Genomic DNA, 15,164 nt, shown 5'->3' with positions numbered 1-15,164 from the left:
CTTTACAAGCAGGACTTTACAAGCAACTACAATGTCGAGTATCAAAACAAATGCACAACTCTTTCCTTCTCTTGGAGCCAAAAGATTCTGTTATTTAAGGTTGGATAGTGCCACTTAGAGTGCATGACAGTCTGTGTGAGATGATGGGGTTATCGGGACTTGAGACTTTTTTTTTTAAAAAACCGTGTCCATGGTCTGCTGTTTATCAAATTACAGTATTGCTTTGCACTGTTGTAACTATATGTTATAATTATGTGGTTTTGTCAGTTTTAGTCTTGGTTTGTCCTGTGTTTCTGTGATAACTCTCTGGAGGAACATTGTATCATTTTTTAATGCATGCATTTCTAAATGACAATAAACGAGGATTGAGTGTCCTCATAATCTTATCTAATCTAATCTACTCTGACTCTTTCCAAAATTCTTCACAATAGTGATAGCAAGCAGAAGTTGATACCATTCAAATTAAATGGTTAATAATACAGGTGGGTGTTATAAAGGTAGGTTTTAAGGAGCATCTTAAAGGCAAAAAGAGTAGACTTTAGCTTCAGAATGACGTTGATGAATTGGCAAGAATACATGAGCAATAACAAATGGAATTTAATCCTAATAATTACAAGGTAATGTATTTTGGGAATACTAATAAGGCCAGGACATACACAATGAATGGAAACACCCTAGTGAATACTGAGTAAAAGGTGGATTGTGGTTGCATATCCATTGAGGCATGAAGGCAGCAATATGGACAGAGAAGGTGGTTAAGAAAGTATCTAGCCAGAGGAGAATAGAAGAGGGGAGGGGGTGGGAAAGGAAAGGAAAGGAGAAAGGAGAAATTGATATTCATGCTATCAGGTTGGAGACTATCCAGATGGCATACAAGGTCTTGCTCCTCCACCCTGTGGATGGCCTCATGGTGGTACAAGAGGAGGCCATGGATTGAGGTGTTGGAATAGGAATGGAAATTGAAATTAAAATGCTTGGCCATCAGGAAATTCCACTGTTGGTGGATGGAGCAGAGGTGCTTGACGAAGCAGTACCCCAATTTACAATGGGTCTCACCAACATAGAGGAGACCACACAGGAGTGCCGGCCACAATAGACAACCCCATGAGGTTCACAGGTGAAGTGTTGCCTCACCTGGAAGGACTGTTTGGGGCTCTGAGTGGAGGTAAGGGAGGAGGTGTATGGGCAGGAGTAACACTTTGGCTGCGTGCAGGGATAAAGGCCGAGAGGGAGAAGCTGCAGGGAATGATGTGTTGAATGCAGAGGCTCATGGAGTGATAGAAAAGCAGAAAGGGAACTCTATCACTGTTAAGGTGGCGGGAAGATGGGGTAAGTGCAGATGTTTGGGAAATGGGGGAGATATGGGTGAGAACAGCATTAATAGTAGAGGAAGCAAAAACTCCATTCTTTTAAGAAAGAGGACATCTCTGATGTATTGGAAAGGAAAGCCCTATGCAGTGGAGGTGAAGGAACTGAGAAAAAGGAATAGCACTTTTACAAGAGACAGGCTGGGAAGAGGTATAATCAAGGTAACCATGGGAATTGGTAGGTTTATAAAATATGTTGGTTGACTGTCTCCAGAGAGATCAAGACAGTGGAGGGAGGCATCAGAAATGAATCAAGTCATCAAGAAAGGGAAGTGCGGTAACAAATGGATCAAGAAATGGAGGGAGGTGATGGTACTGCTTTATATAACATTAGTTAGGCTGCAGCTAGATTAGAGGGTGCGGTTCTGGTCACTACACTGGTCACTGACATTAATTAGGGAGCAGCTGGACTAGAGTGTGCAGTTCTCGTTAGTACACTTCAGGAAATATTTGTAATGGAGAGGGTACAGAACAGATACACCAGAACATTGCTGGATTGGGCTTGTTTTCCTTAAGGAGTCTGAGCAGGGATGTGATTGAGGTTTGTAAAATTATGTAGGATGTGAAATGTGTAGATAGTGGGTATTTTCTCTATAGTAAAAGTGCATAAAACTAAGGGCATGAGACTAGGTAGGAGGTTTGGATGGGATCTGCAGTAGAATTTTTCACCCAGAGTGCAGTTGGAATCTGGAATTCACCAAAGAGCTGGTGGAGATAAAGATTGTCACAATATTTATTAAGTGTTTGGGAGAGCACCAAGGCAAAAATGTTATGAAACAGGTAAGGAAAATAGGGTTAGTATTGATTTATATTTGATGGTCAGCATGAACATGGTGGGCCAAAAATTTTGTTTTTCTACTCAATAATTCTACAGTTTCATGGAGATAGAACAGCTGGAAATTACAGAAAAGGAATGTCAGAATCAGATTTTAGCAACTTAAGTTACAGCCATCATTGGTGTAAATCATACTTAAAGGAATAGATTATTAAAGAAATAGAATATTAAAGGAATAGATCAATATAAAATTAATTAAAGGAGCATTTTTACTCCTTATATATAGAAAGGAGGTAATAAAATATGAAATATGCCCTCCAGTGAATGTGGAACAATTTTATTCAATCTTACTTCAAAGAGCCTCATTCCAGAAGTCAATCCACTGAAACTATGCTCATTTCCAAGCCAACTGTATTGCTTATTAGGTACAGAGACCAAACTGCACACAGTACTCCAGGTCTGGTCTCACTAAAGCCCTGTACAAATGCAAGAAGACTTGCTTGTTGATGTACTGCAGCCCTTTACATAAATACCAACATTCATTTTGTCTTCTGAAATGCAAAAGGATTGCTGTGCTGAATTGCTATTTTCACTTTCACATCTAATGATTCATGAACCAATAAATCATTGTTTTTTCTTCATTTCCCTGTATTGTAGTTTATTAGCCACGTCCTTGCTTCTTTGCATAATCTGGCTCTGCCTATTCAGACTTTTTACAACCAGTTCACATTTCTCTTTCCCTTCTAGTTTTGTATCAGAACACAAATTGGTTACATTACATTCTACATTGTGTATAACATTCTGTTTGTTATAGAAGTGCATCTTGGTACTTAATCGAAACCTTGTTAATGTCACCGGGGTGCTGGGAATGGACCCAATTGCGAGACACAGACACTGAAGTACAAGGAACAGGACTGGACTGGAGAAGAGACGTGACAGGGTACAGGCAAGGAGCAGGGACAAGAATGCAGACTTGGGCTAGGGAAAGCGGGACCAGAACTAGGAACCATAGACTAGGAGACAAGGCTTGGACTCTGAGCCCGAGACTGGACAAGGACCCAAACCCTGGGTCTTGCCTCGGGCTCGGACCCCAGAACCAGGCAAGGACATAGCATAGCTTCAGGACAGGATGTGGCTGGGGTCTAGAGGCCTGAGCTTGGAGACAAGACAAGGCTCGGACTCCGAGCCCGAGACTGGACAAGGACCCAGAACTTGGGTCTTGCCTCAGGCTCGGACCCCAGAACTAGGCAAGGACATGACATGGCTAGAGGCTGGGGTCTTGGGACTTGAGCTTGGGCTCCTCGAGGCTTGGGTTCTTGGAGCTTGGGATCCCCGAGGCTTGGGTTCTTGGAGCTTGGGCTTGGGATCCTTGAGGCTTGGGTTCTTGGAGCTTGGGCTTGGGATCCTTGAGGCTTGGGGTCTTCATCTTGAAATGCAGAGGCTAATAACTCAGAGACTGGAGCTGAGAGAGACTGGGAACTGAACATCAACATAGAGCCAGGACTTATCCTTTGACAAGCCAGGACTCAACTTCATCTCCACACCAAGGTGGGACAGGTCTCTCTTGTCAGGTAACAGAACAGCCAGACTTACCCAACAGAGGCAAGGACAAGACAGGTTCCCCACCCCCCACCACAGGGCAACGGCAAAACGGCCTGGCTTACCACACAGAGGCAAGGACAAGACAAGACAGATCCCCCCACAGGGCAACAGCAAAACAGCCTGGTTTAGCCCACAAAGGCAAGGACAAGAAGAGACAAACACCAAAGAACAACAGACAGTTCCATCTCTGCTCCGGGGTAGCTCCAAGTCTCATTTCAGCCAGCAACCTCAGCTGGCTAAGGAAACAGCCAGATCCCTAACTAGCTTGGAGTAGCTGGCAGCCACTCAGCTGGCCCAGGAAACAGCCAAATCCATACCACAAAGACCACTCCAACAAGTGGCAACAAGGCTCCATGAAGTAGTGGTCCTCCAACCAGTCCTAGAGATCACAAATAGTTTCACTTGCCTTCCATCAGCAGGTTGCTCCAGGGGGAGGACTGATGAGACAAACCAACAGCCCCCACTCAATCCCAAGGCTACTTATATTGCAAGCGCAAAGATGTGAATCAGGTGCCTATGATTAACTTAAATGAAGAACAGCTGAAAGACCCGGAGTCCTGAGTCCACGGACCGGACCGGACCGGACCGTGAACCAGAATGGGGACTTCACGGACCGGACCATGACAGTTAAAGAATACCTACTAATATCTGGATTTTTAAAAATATTCAGTTAATTTTTGAATCTTGGTAGATATGTGTCCTGACTTCACTTTCTATTCTAGACATTCTAGTAACATCAATATTTGCTAGAGATCTGTGTTTCCTGGAGCCCGCTTGATTTGATCTTAAAGTAACAGTGTGTGGAGTTAATGGAAACAACTCATCAAATCTCATACATTCATACTTAACAAATGCAAAATTTAAGCTCGTCCAATTCTTCTTTTCTCTAATACTAATTCATGCTGAACTCAGTTCTCCATTAACTCTCATTGAACAATAGTAATTCCCAATCTAGCAGTGCTGTGATTTTAAAATTCTCTTCCCTGTATCCAGATTTCCCTTTGGCCTTTGTTTTTCTTCACTCAGAGCTCTAGGTAGGGGATTTCCTTCAGTGTTGCAAAACAAAAATCAGGGTCATATCAAAGCAAAAATTGGCTGGGTGCAATTATCTCAGAGAGTTACAATCTGGATGAGAGTAAAATAATCCCTTTCCCTCCTTTCTTTTATGTTTTATTTTGAAACCTATTTCAAAATTGCATCATCCTAACAACTAACATCCTAACATCCTAACAAGTTTATATCAAATATTTTCTCATAATGGTCCTGGGAATAGTTTGATCCCATTGATATTATGTTAATAGTCCTACTTACTTCAAATTGTTGATTCCCCTATAGATAATGATAAATGGATTGCTCTACATCTTTTAGGAAACTTGTTATTTTCTTCAGGCATCATCTTACTTAGTAGTAAAAATCTGTATAAACTGCCCTGAGAAATTGTGTTTTTTACAAAAAAGGTGTGAAAGCCAATTAATTTGCCCTAACTAATTGTAACAGAATACTTATGACTGGAATTTTTCCTTTTCGCATAAGGACTCAGATAGGTGTTGTAGGCATCATTTTGAATAAAGATGAATAAATGTTAACAATTTCAATGGCAAGATGATTAAATGTTGAGCAACACACACAAATTGCTGGAGGAACTCTGCAGGTTAGGCAGCAACCATGGATGGAAATGAATAGTCAACATTTCAGGCCAAGATCCTTCATCAGGACTGGAAAGGTAGTGGGTAGAATTCCGAACAAAGAAGGTGGAAAAGGGGGAGGAACACCATAATCACTCTCTGTTTCTTCAACTCCTTCCCTTTATACTACTGTCATCTCCTATCAGATTTCTTCTTTAGCTCTTTACATCATCCGCCTACCACCCTCCAGCTTCTCACATCATTCCCTTCATTCACCCTCCCCATCATCTTTTGTATGTGCAGCTCACTCATGGAATTCCCATGGAACTAGTTTGCACGTTGGTCTTCTGCAACAAAATGCACCTGGAGGTGAGGCACTGGTTGCAATCAACTGGGCATTTTCGTATGCAGAAAAATGATCCCCTATACTCCTTTTCTAAGACTTGCTACATCAGCTATAGTGCTGATCAGGCCTGTGGCAAGGGAAGGGAGTACTTTAGATCTTAACTTCATTCATCAGAGGCACTTCTATGTTCTGCATTTGAGGTTGTGAGGAGAGGGAAGCAAGAGTGGTGTTTGGAAGGCACTTTGTGTAACTTTATGTAGTCCCATCAGAGTCATGGTAGGACAATGCAAAATTGAGGTAAATATTTTACATAGTAGCAGAGCTTCCAGGTTTGTGTATTGCTGTGAAGACCATGTTGTCCTGGGAATGAGCTTCTTCAGAACTTGCAATCAAAAGTTTGCAAATGCTGTTGTTAATAATACATCTAGATTTTCAAAAGCAATTCCACAATATATCTCACAAAAGGTTGTTAAATAAGCTAATAACTCAAGTGCTTTGGTAAGACATACCTGGAGTACTGTGAGCAGTCTGGTCTCTGTGTCTAAGAAGCAATATAGGCTGGCTTGGAATAAATGGAGCACTGTATAGCTTCAGTGAGTTGATATCTGGAATGAAACTTTTTGAGTAAGGCTTGTCTACTTTCGCTGGAGTTTAAAAGATCACATTGAGACATTGCAAGACAGAGTGACAGACAAGATGGAAAATCTAAAACTCTGCCAATAGTCTCAGGACTATGAGTGGGAGACAAGGACATTGGGTGTACAATGGTCTTTTTTTATGGATTCTTTTGGGTTTCTTTGTTTCATAACTGCTTGTTAGGAGATGAATCTCAAGGTTGTATAGTTTATACATACTTGGATAATAAATGTACTTTGAAATCTGAACTTCTCCAATATTGTCCAAAAAGAAATTTGTCAGTCTTTGAGTTCCCTGCCCTAGAGGTAGGCTTAATTGTCTGAATACATTCAGGGCTGAGAGTGAGATCTTTAGATCTGACTTAGGGATCAGGCAGGAAAGCAGACTCGAGCTAAAAGATACTATAATATATATTGAGCGAAGTTCTCAAAGGGTAGCATGAGCTGCGACTGCTTTGACTTTTAATGTTCATATGTTCAGCAATTACTTGTTTTACAAGTGCAGGATAATATAGACAGTTTGAGGGAATCTATATGTATCACTGTCTCTTTTCAACACAACTAGTCAAAAGAGCACCAATTTAGTATTCTTTGACTATCTATACCTGCTCTTTTGAAGATTTGGTTGCACCGTTTAATTAAATAATTTGCTCAAGTTAGCTCTCAAGCTAAGCTATTTATTTTGGTAGCACTCTATTTTTGAATTTTATTTTGCTGGAGGAAATGAATACTTTGGCTTCCCCTGAAAACCAATGCAGTCATGTCCTCTTCCTTTTATGAGTCTAAATAAAGATACAGATATGTTACTCAAACACTTACACTGACACATGTTGGCAAAAATATACATGCGGATCCCATGAATGATGATATTAATAATAGAATTTACTTGCCAAACCTTACTACTACACTTTCCTGATGTTGTTGAAATTTGGTTTTAAATACAGTTTTGTTGAAGATATTGATTTCTTTACAATGATGCCAATAAAGATTTTACAGTGAATAAAATGGAACTTTGCAAATTAATTTCACAATACAAAGCAAATGTTAAAGCATTCATTTTGAGCATGTGCACTTTCAAAAATGTTTATGCAGAACTCTCTGAGACTTTTCAGTATATTCCCTCCATTAACTCACCAAAGTACCATCGGATAGCCAGTTATTTCAATTATGCTCTTTAATAGACGGGAGAACTTACAGAGGAATAAGCACATGTTCACTGCCTTGTGCCTACAATCATAGAGGCAGGCAAAGTCACTCTGGATCATTTAATCTGATAGATTTGGATGTATGTTTTTAAATGCATACACATCAAATATTATGTAAGTCGCAAAAGTAACATCCCTCCTGCAATATTACAAAACAGAAAACATACACCCAAATTATTCAGTCTGTACATGCTTTGTGTTTTGAACAGCATTCCAGATAGTCTAATCCACAGATCTGGTCCTAATTGGTTACTATTCACACCGGGCCTTTTGCTAAACTGGTATTCTCCTTCTGTAGGGTCACTGGTGCATCCTCCAGCATCTTTACATCTTATGTGGCCTTTCAAACATTGTGCCTTGTCATTTGGTACCGGACATCCTCTTTTGCTATGTATCATTTAGCATGAGGTGAGCCTTGAGTAACCAGAGCTTTCTGCCATATTCAGCATTGGTCTTATGTGGGTTTCAGTCTCACAGTGATGTTACGTCTTTGACAGCTCTGTGGTACGAGTGTGTCTGACTTCTTTCAAGCACTTGCATTCCTTCATCATTTTGTATTTTGGTGTTCCTTCAGCCTGCCCGTTCAATTGTAAATGGTATGGCTGAAATGACTGTTTGTGTTGAATATGACCCTACCTATTTCTAAACAGCTCACTTTATCTGCTTCTTGGTAGAAATGGTTTTCCATTTAACATACACATACTTTTTCCCATATGCAAAATATTTATTTATCAGACACTCATGTTGTCATCCATAATACTTCAATGCCTAAATCAACTTTGATCTACTTTCTCCTTTTTGCCTTTTGTCTTAATAGACTTCCACTTGTTGAACACCCAACATCTCTAGCTTCTATCTGGACATTTCAACAGATCTGCCTTCTTTGTGTATTTTTGTATTGTTAACTGATTCATATAGTAGCTGGTCCCACAATCTGGACTCTGGGATTCACAAATAATCCAGTGTTTGATGAATGAGACCTGCAAATGTATAAAGTTGCAATTCTCTGCTACAAGCTTTGCTCTATGAATTGATTTTTGACCTTATTTCTTATTTCTTACATCCTTTACGTACACGAGGAGTAAAAATCTTTACGTTACCATCTTTATGTCTCCATCTAAATGTACAATGTGCAATCATAGTAATTTATAATAAATAGAACAGTCAATGTAATATAGAGTACACTCAGGTCAGCGTGAGTTCATCAGTCTGATGGTATGGTGGAAAAAGCTGCCCTGGAACCTGTTGGTCCTGGCTTTTATGCTGTGGTACTGCTTCCCAGATGGTAGCATCTGGAATAGATTGTGGTTGGGATGACTTGGGTCCCCAATGATCCTACGGGCCCTTTTTACACACCTGTCATTGTAGATGTCCTGAATCATGGGAAGTTCACAACTACAGATGTGCTGGGCAGTCCGCACCACTCTCTGCAGAGTCCTGCGATTAAGGGAGGTACAGTTCCCATACCAGGCGGTGATGCAGCCATTCGGGATGCTCTCAATTGTGCCCCTGGAGAAAGTTCTGTATAAAGCCCCTGTAGAAAGTTTCAAAGGATTCTCCCTGCTCCTTTTAGTGAGTAAAGATATGATAACAGTTAATTCCACACATTGACACGTTATTAAGTAGCTCCTGAACCTAATAAAGTGGCCACTGTGCATGCTTGTGGTTTTCTGCTGCCGTAGCCCATCCACTTCAAGATATGATGTGCTGCACATACAGAGATGTTCTTCTGCACACCACTGTTGTAATACGTAGCTATTTGATTTACTGTCACTTTCTTGCCAGCTTGAACCAATCTAGCCATTCTCCTCTGACCCCTCTCACTAATAAGGTGTTATCACCCACAGAACAGCTGCTCACGGGATGCTTTTTTGTTATTCGCACCATACTTTGTAAACTCTAGTGACTGGTGTGTGTGAAAATCACAGAAGATCAGCAGTTTCTGAGATACTCAAACCACCAACAATCATTCCACCATCAGCATCACTTAGATCACATTTCTTTCCCGTATTGATGCTTGGTCTGAACAACAACTGAACCTCTTGACAATATCTGCCTGCTTTTATGCATTAAGTTGTTGCCATATGTTTGGCTGATTAGATATTTGCATTAACAATCAAATGTACAGGTGTACCCAATAAAGTGGCCACTGAGAGTATATCATTTCTATGTGGGATGCAATGCACTAATGATCCGCATAATGCATTTTCCTGGTCTCTAGAACATTTTATAGTGCATAGATTTCTTTCCCCTTGCATCCAAAGTGATACATTAATTTCTTAACTTTTGCCTGTTCTGGGTTATCTGCAATAACCAGCTCGGTATAAAGTGTAGAAAGCTCTTGCCTTGGTTGTCTTCATTCCTTGTTCAGAGTACCTGCCCGGGGTCTGGTAGTGCAAGTGTGTTTTCTCAATTGAAGCACACAGGTCTTTTTCTTGCCATGTGTGCACATGTTCCCTTCAGAGGGAGAGACTAAACCTGAATACTGATTCAGATACACTGTCCAGATTTCAAAGTTTCATTAACCAACACTCTGGCACTATGTCTCAGTATCTTTCATGTCATTCAGTCACCAAGATATTGAGGGATGGCTGGTTATCTAAACTAACAAAGTGCTTTATTAAAGAAAATTGGGTAGAGAGAGAGGCGGCACTTTTCTACTGTGCACCTACTAACATGAAGTCAGTTGATCTCTCTCCAGTGGTAGACCCTCTCTGGAACATTGTACCTTAAACGTCAAGGAAGTTGCTCCCATAGCAGAATTCTCAAATAATTACATATTTAATACTACATAAGCCGCATACAGAAAAAAATCCTTCCACTTTCCTCCTAACTTGGAATCATATGTACTGCAGGTAGAGTTGTAAACAGACTAATCCAAGAATACAGCCAAGAAAAGTGTCCCACAACATGCACAATAAAATTATGGCAATACCTGCTGTTTAAGAAGAGTAATGCCCCTCCATAACCTGTGTTTGAGATCTATCAAGTCAATTTGTAAATTGAAGTGTGATGTTTGCTTGAGTTCTCCTGGAGCTATTAATGCTCCAGTGAATCCACTGTGCATCACATCAAAAATTGCTACCCCTTAAGTTAAAAGGTTATCCTCATCAGTGAAACATAAATAGGTATTAAAGATTTTGTGATTACATAGTCTCTATTTTTGAAACAGAAAATGCTTCAGTTGTATATTTCATGTCATCTGAGAGCTTAATCTGTATTCTGTTAGATGACGGAAACATCATAGGCTGCAAATACACATGCACAGCCATATCTACGTGAAATGAATATTAAAACAGTAGATTGAAAGTTTGTGTTACTTTTCAATGAATAATCAATGCTTATCAATGAAGTAAACATCAGTGTCTCTATCAGCTCGTAAATCAATGATGATTTAAAAGTATGAACAGGAAAAGGGCAAATATTAAGCAAAAAAAGAAGCTGCTGGAGGAGTAAGTCATCTTACTTACTGTGTAAGTCATCTTCTATAAAAGGAAATGTAGTCAACGTTTCAAGTTGAGACCCCGATCTCATGCAGATGAAGGGCTTTAACTCAAGACATCAACTTTCCTTCCACAATGCAGATTCCAACATCTGCAGTCTCTTGTGTCTCCATAGCAAATATTAAAGTTGATACCCAAAAAAATACTGATCACAGGAGATCAGTGTAAAGCCTATAGCAAAATAACCAGTATTAGGCAGTTTATCCTTTTATTTCCTCTTTTCATCTCACTCTCTTATTTTCCCATCTTTATTTACATTTTTTTCTGTTTTGGGTTTCATCATGATGCATTTAATGTTTCTACATTTATCAGTGTTTGATATGTCCATTGTTTCTGCTTCTGTCTTGTTTCCATTGTAGATAAACAGTGACACCTTCATGGATTTAAATGATTCCAGCTGATTTCCTGGAGGTATGCAAGGAAATATGCTGAAAAGACAGCCTATAATATTTTGTTGAGAATTCATGGTCTGAACAGGTTGTTGAATGCAGGATATTTGTAAAATATAATTTGTTTGCAATATGTTTTCAAGCTATCTTTGACACAAAATAATGATCAATGGATAATTCCTAAGTGAACCGATGGATTCCAACAACACTTTTTTGTACTGAAGGCCTGGAGTTCATGCTTAGAATTAATACTAATAAGAACTAAATGATAGTTGCAGCAAAGGAAATCATTGATCATGTCTAGAGATCATGAAGTGACTACTACTCTTCTTATAGCCAATGTATGGCCATTCTGAAAATGCAAGGGGAAATATTCCTAATTTTAGCTTTCAAAGTTTATTTACAAGAGAATCAGATTTATTATCACTGACATATGAAGCGAAATGTGTTGTTTTGCAGCAGCATTACAGGGAAAAGACATAAAATTCTATAAATTACAGATGTAAATATTGCAAAATAAAGGAATAGTAAGACTGATCAGAAATCTGGTGGTGCAGGGGAAAAAGCTGTTCCTATGTGTGCATTCTGGTGCTGTCATCTTTTACATTTGTGTCTTGGTCTTTAAGATCTGTCTTATAGAAGTATTTATAATTCATTCTAAATTGGACATGAAGTTTTTTTTATTTTCCCATTGTGTTGGTCGAGGTTTTACCACTCATATTTTCACTCTACAGTCTCAAAGCAGTACACAATATTTTTCAGCCCAAAATATGGACCCTTTCACCTATCTTCAGTACTCCCTTCATATTCAATGCTAACTGCCAATGTGACCTTGACTGGCTTGACTTTTGCATTCCTGTCTTGTGCTCTAACATTCCCCCTTCTGAACTGGCAGCTCTATGTTCACTGAAAAACAACCCTGATATCATCATTAAATCTGCTGACAAGAATGGTGATGTTGTAATCTGGCTACTCAGAGACCAAACAACAGCTTTCAGACACCTACTCATACCCCCCCTTTAGATCATGACCCCATCAATGAATTTCAGGACAAGGTCTTGCCGACGGTCCTCTGCATTTACTCAGAAGTTCTTCCCTTCACAGTTTGCAGTCTTATTCTATCCCAGATCCACACAGCTACTTCTATCTCCTGCCTAAAATTCACAAGCAGAACTGACCTGGCAGAACCATTATTTCAGCCTGCCCTTGACACACTGAACTTACTTCTTCATTGTGTCAGTTTATGATCTTCTCTACGCCATGATGAGGCCACACTCAGGTTGGAACAGCAACAGTTTATAACCCATTTGGTTAGTCTCCAACCTGATGGCATGATCACAGCTTTCTCGAACTTCCAGTAATTGCCCCCCCCCTTCACCATTCTCATTCCTGTTTCCCTCTCTCACCTCATCTCTTTACCAGCCCATCACTTCCCTCTGGTGCTCCTCCCCTTTCCCTTTCTTCCATGGTATTCTACCCTCTCCTATCAAATTCCTCCATCTCCAGCCCATTATCTCTTTCACCAATCAGCTCCCCAGCTCCTCACTTCACCCCTCCCCCTCCCAGTTTCACCTGTCACCTTGTACTTCTTCCTCCCCTCCCTCCACCTTCTTGCGCTAACTTTTGTCTTTTTTTCCAGTCCTGATGAAGGGTCTCGGCCCGAAACATCAACGGTTTACTCTTTTCCACAGATGCTGCCTGGCCTGCTGAGTTCCTCCAGCATTTTGTCTGTGTTGCTTATTTCTTCCTGTTCTGGCTGTGTCTTTTTACCTCTGATCCAGTTGCTTCCCATTTATTGCAACACACACAAAATGCTGGAGGAACTCAGCAGGTCAGGCAGCATCTATGGAAATGAATAAACAGTCGATGCTTCGGGCCGAGACTCTTCTTCAGGACTGGAAAGGAAGGGGGAAGACACCAGAACACAAAGATGGGGGTAGGGGAAGGAGGACTAGCTAGAAGGTGATAGGTGAAGCTGAGTGGGTGGAAAAGGTAAAGGGCTGGAGACGAAGGAATCTGATAGGACAGAAGAAGGGGCATCAGGGGAGGTGATAGGCAGGTGAAGAGAAGAAGAGGCCAGAGTGGAGAAAAGAAGAAGAGGGAAGGGGAGAGGCAAAAACTTTACCGGAAGGAGAAAGGTGGCCAGGTTGGAGGCTACCTAGACGGAATATGAAGTGTTGCTCCTCCACCCTGATATTGGCCTCATCACGGCAAAAGAAAAGGTTGTGGACCAACATGTGGGAACAGGAAAAGGGATAGGAATTAAAATGGTTGGCCACTCAGAAATTCCACTTTTGGCAGATGGAGCGGAGGTGCTCGACAAAGCAGTCTCCCAATTTATGTTGAGTCTCACCAATGCAGAGAAGGAAACACTGGGGGCACCTTCACAACAATTTTGCTGGTGAAGTGTTGCCTCACCCGAAAATACTGCTTTGGCCCCAAAAGTAGGTGCGGGAGGAGGTGAATGGCAGGTGCAGCATTTGTTGTGCTTGCAGGGACATGTGCCAGGAGAGAGATTAGTGGGGAGGGATGAAACGATCCCTGTGGAAAGCAGCGAGTAAGGGTGGAGGAAGGTAAAGATGTGCTTGGTGGTATGATCCCATTGAAGATGATGGTAGTTGCAGAGGATGATGTGTTGGATGCAACGGCTCATGGAGTGGTAGATGACGACAACAGGAACTCTATCACTGTTAAGGTAGGATGAGAACGGATGTTCAGGAAGTGGAGGAAATGTGGGTGAGGGCAGCTTCAATGGTGGAGGACGGAAAACCCCATTCTTTGAAGAAGGAGGACATTTCTGATGTCCTGGAAAGGGAAGTTTCATCTTGGGAACAAATGTGGTGGAGACAAGGGTACTGGGATAAGGGAGTAGTATTTTTACAGGAGACAGGGTGTGAAGAGGTATAGTCAAGATAGCCTTGGGAATCAGTATGCTTTTAAAAAGATGACAGTAAACAGTTTGTCTCCAGAGATGGAGACAGATAGCTCAAGAAAGGGGATAAATGAGCATACTGAATCTAAGGGCAGGGTGGAAGTTGGAGGCAAAGATAGGGAAATTCTAGGCAGTCGCTAGAGTATGTTACATGGTCGACACAACATTGTGGGCTGAAGGGCCTGTAATGAGCATGTTCTATGTTCTGTGTTTAAGGTTGGCGAAATTGATCAGCTCAGCTTGGGTGTATGAAGCAGCACCAATGCAATTGTCTATATAGCACAGGAAGAATTGGGAGCATTATCGGGGGAGGCTTGGAACATGGACTGTTCTACGTAGCCAAGGGAAAAAGGCAGGCATAGCTGCGGCCTAAGCAGTTGGCCATGGCTACTCTGTGAGTTTGGAGAAAGTGGAAGAAGTAAAGGATAAGTTGTTGAGGGTGAGAACTGGTTCTGCCAGACAGAGGAGGGTGGTGGTGGAGGAGCACTGGGGTCTTATGTTGAGAAAGAAACAGAGCTTTAAGGCCTACTTGATGGGGATATAGGATATAGGGACTGGAGATCCATGGTGAAAATGAGAAGGTCAGGGCCACGAATTGAAAGTTGTTGAGGAGATCATGAGAGCATGTGAAGTGTTGCGGATGTAGGTGGAAAGGGACTGAACCAAGAGGATAGAATGGAGTCGAGGTATGCAGACATGATTTCAGTGGGGCAGGAGCAAGCAGTGACAATGGGCCTACCCAAATAATCAGGTTTGTGGAGCTTGTGTAGGAGATAGAAGTGAGC

At 41.2% G+C, this 15,164-nt stretch overlaps 1 protein-coding gene across 1 annotated transcript in view; it reads right to left on the bottom strand.

The window, feature by feature from the left end:
* apbb2b (amyloid beta (A4) precursor protein-binding, family B, member 2b) overlaps positions 1 to 6,289 on the bottom strand; it is a 318,859-nt gene extending 312,570 nt beyond the window's left edge. The window contains exon 1 of the mRNA XM_063043252.1: positions 6,225 to 6,289. The gene's annotated coding sequence lies outside the window, so the exon portion shown is untranslated. The remainder of the gene's footprint in view (positions 1 to 6,224) is intronic.
* Between the last annotated feature and the right edge of the window lie 8,875 nt (positions 6,290 to 15,164).

Source organism: Mobula hypostoma, chromosome 3 (assembly GCF_963921235.1).
Source record: "Mobula hypostoma chromosome 3, sMobHyp1.1, whole genome shotgun sequence".
NCBI lineage: Eukaryota > Metazoa > Chordata > Chondrichthyes > Myliobatiformes > Myliobatidae > Mobula > Mobula hypostoma.
The sequence above is the reverse complement of the archived record's forward strand: the minus strand, read 5'-3'. Positions and strand labels throughout refer to the sequence as shown.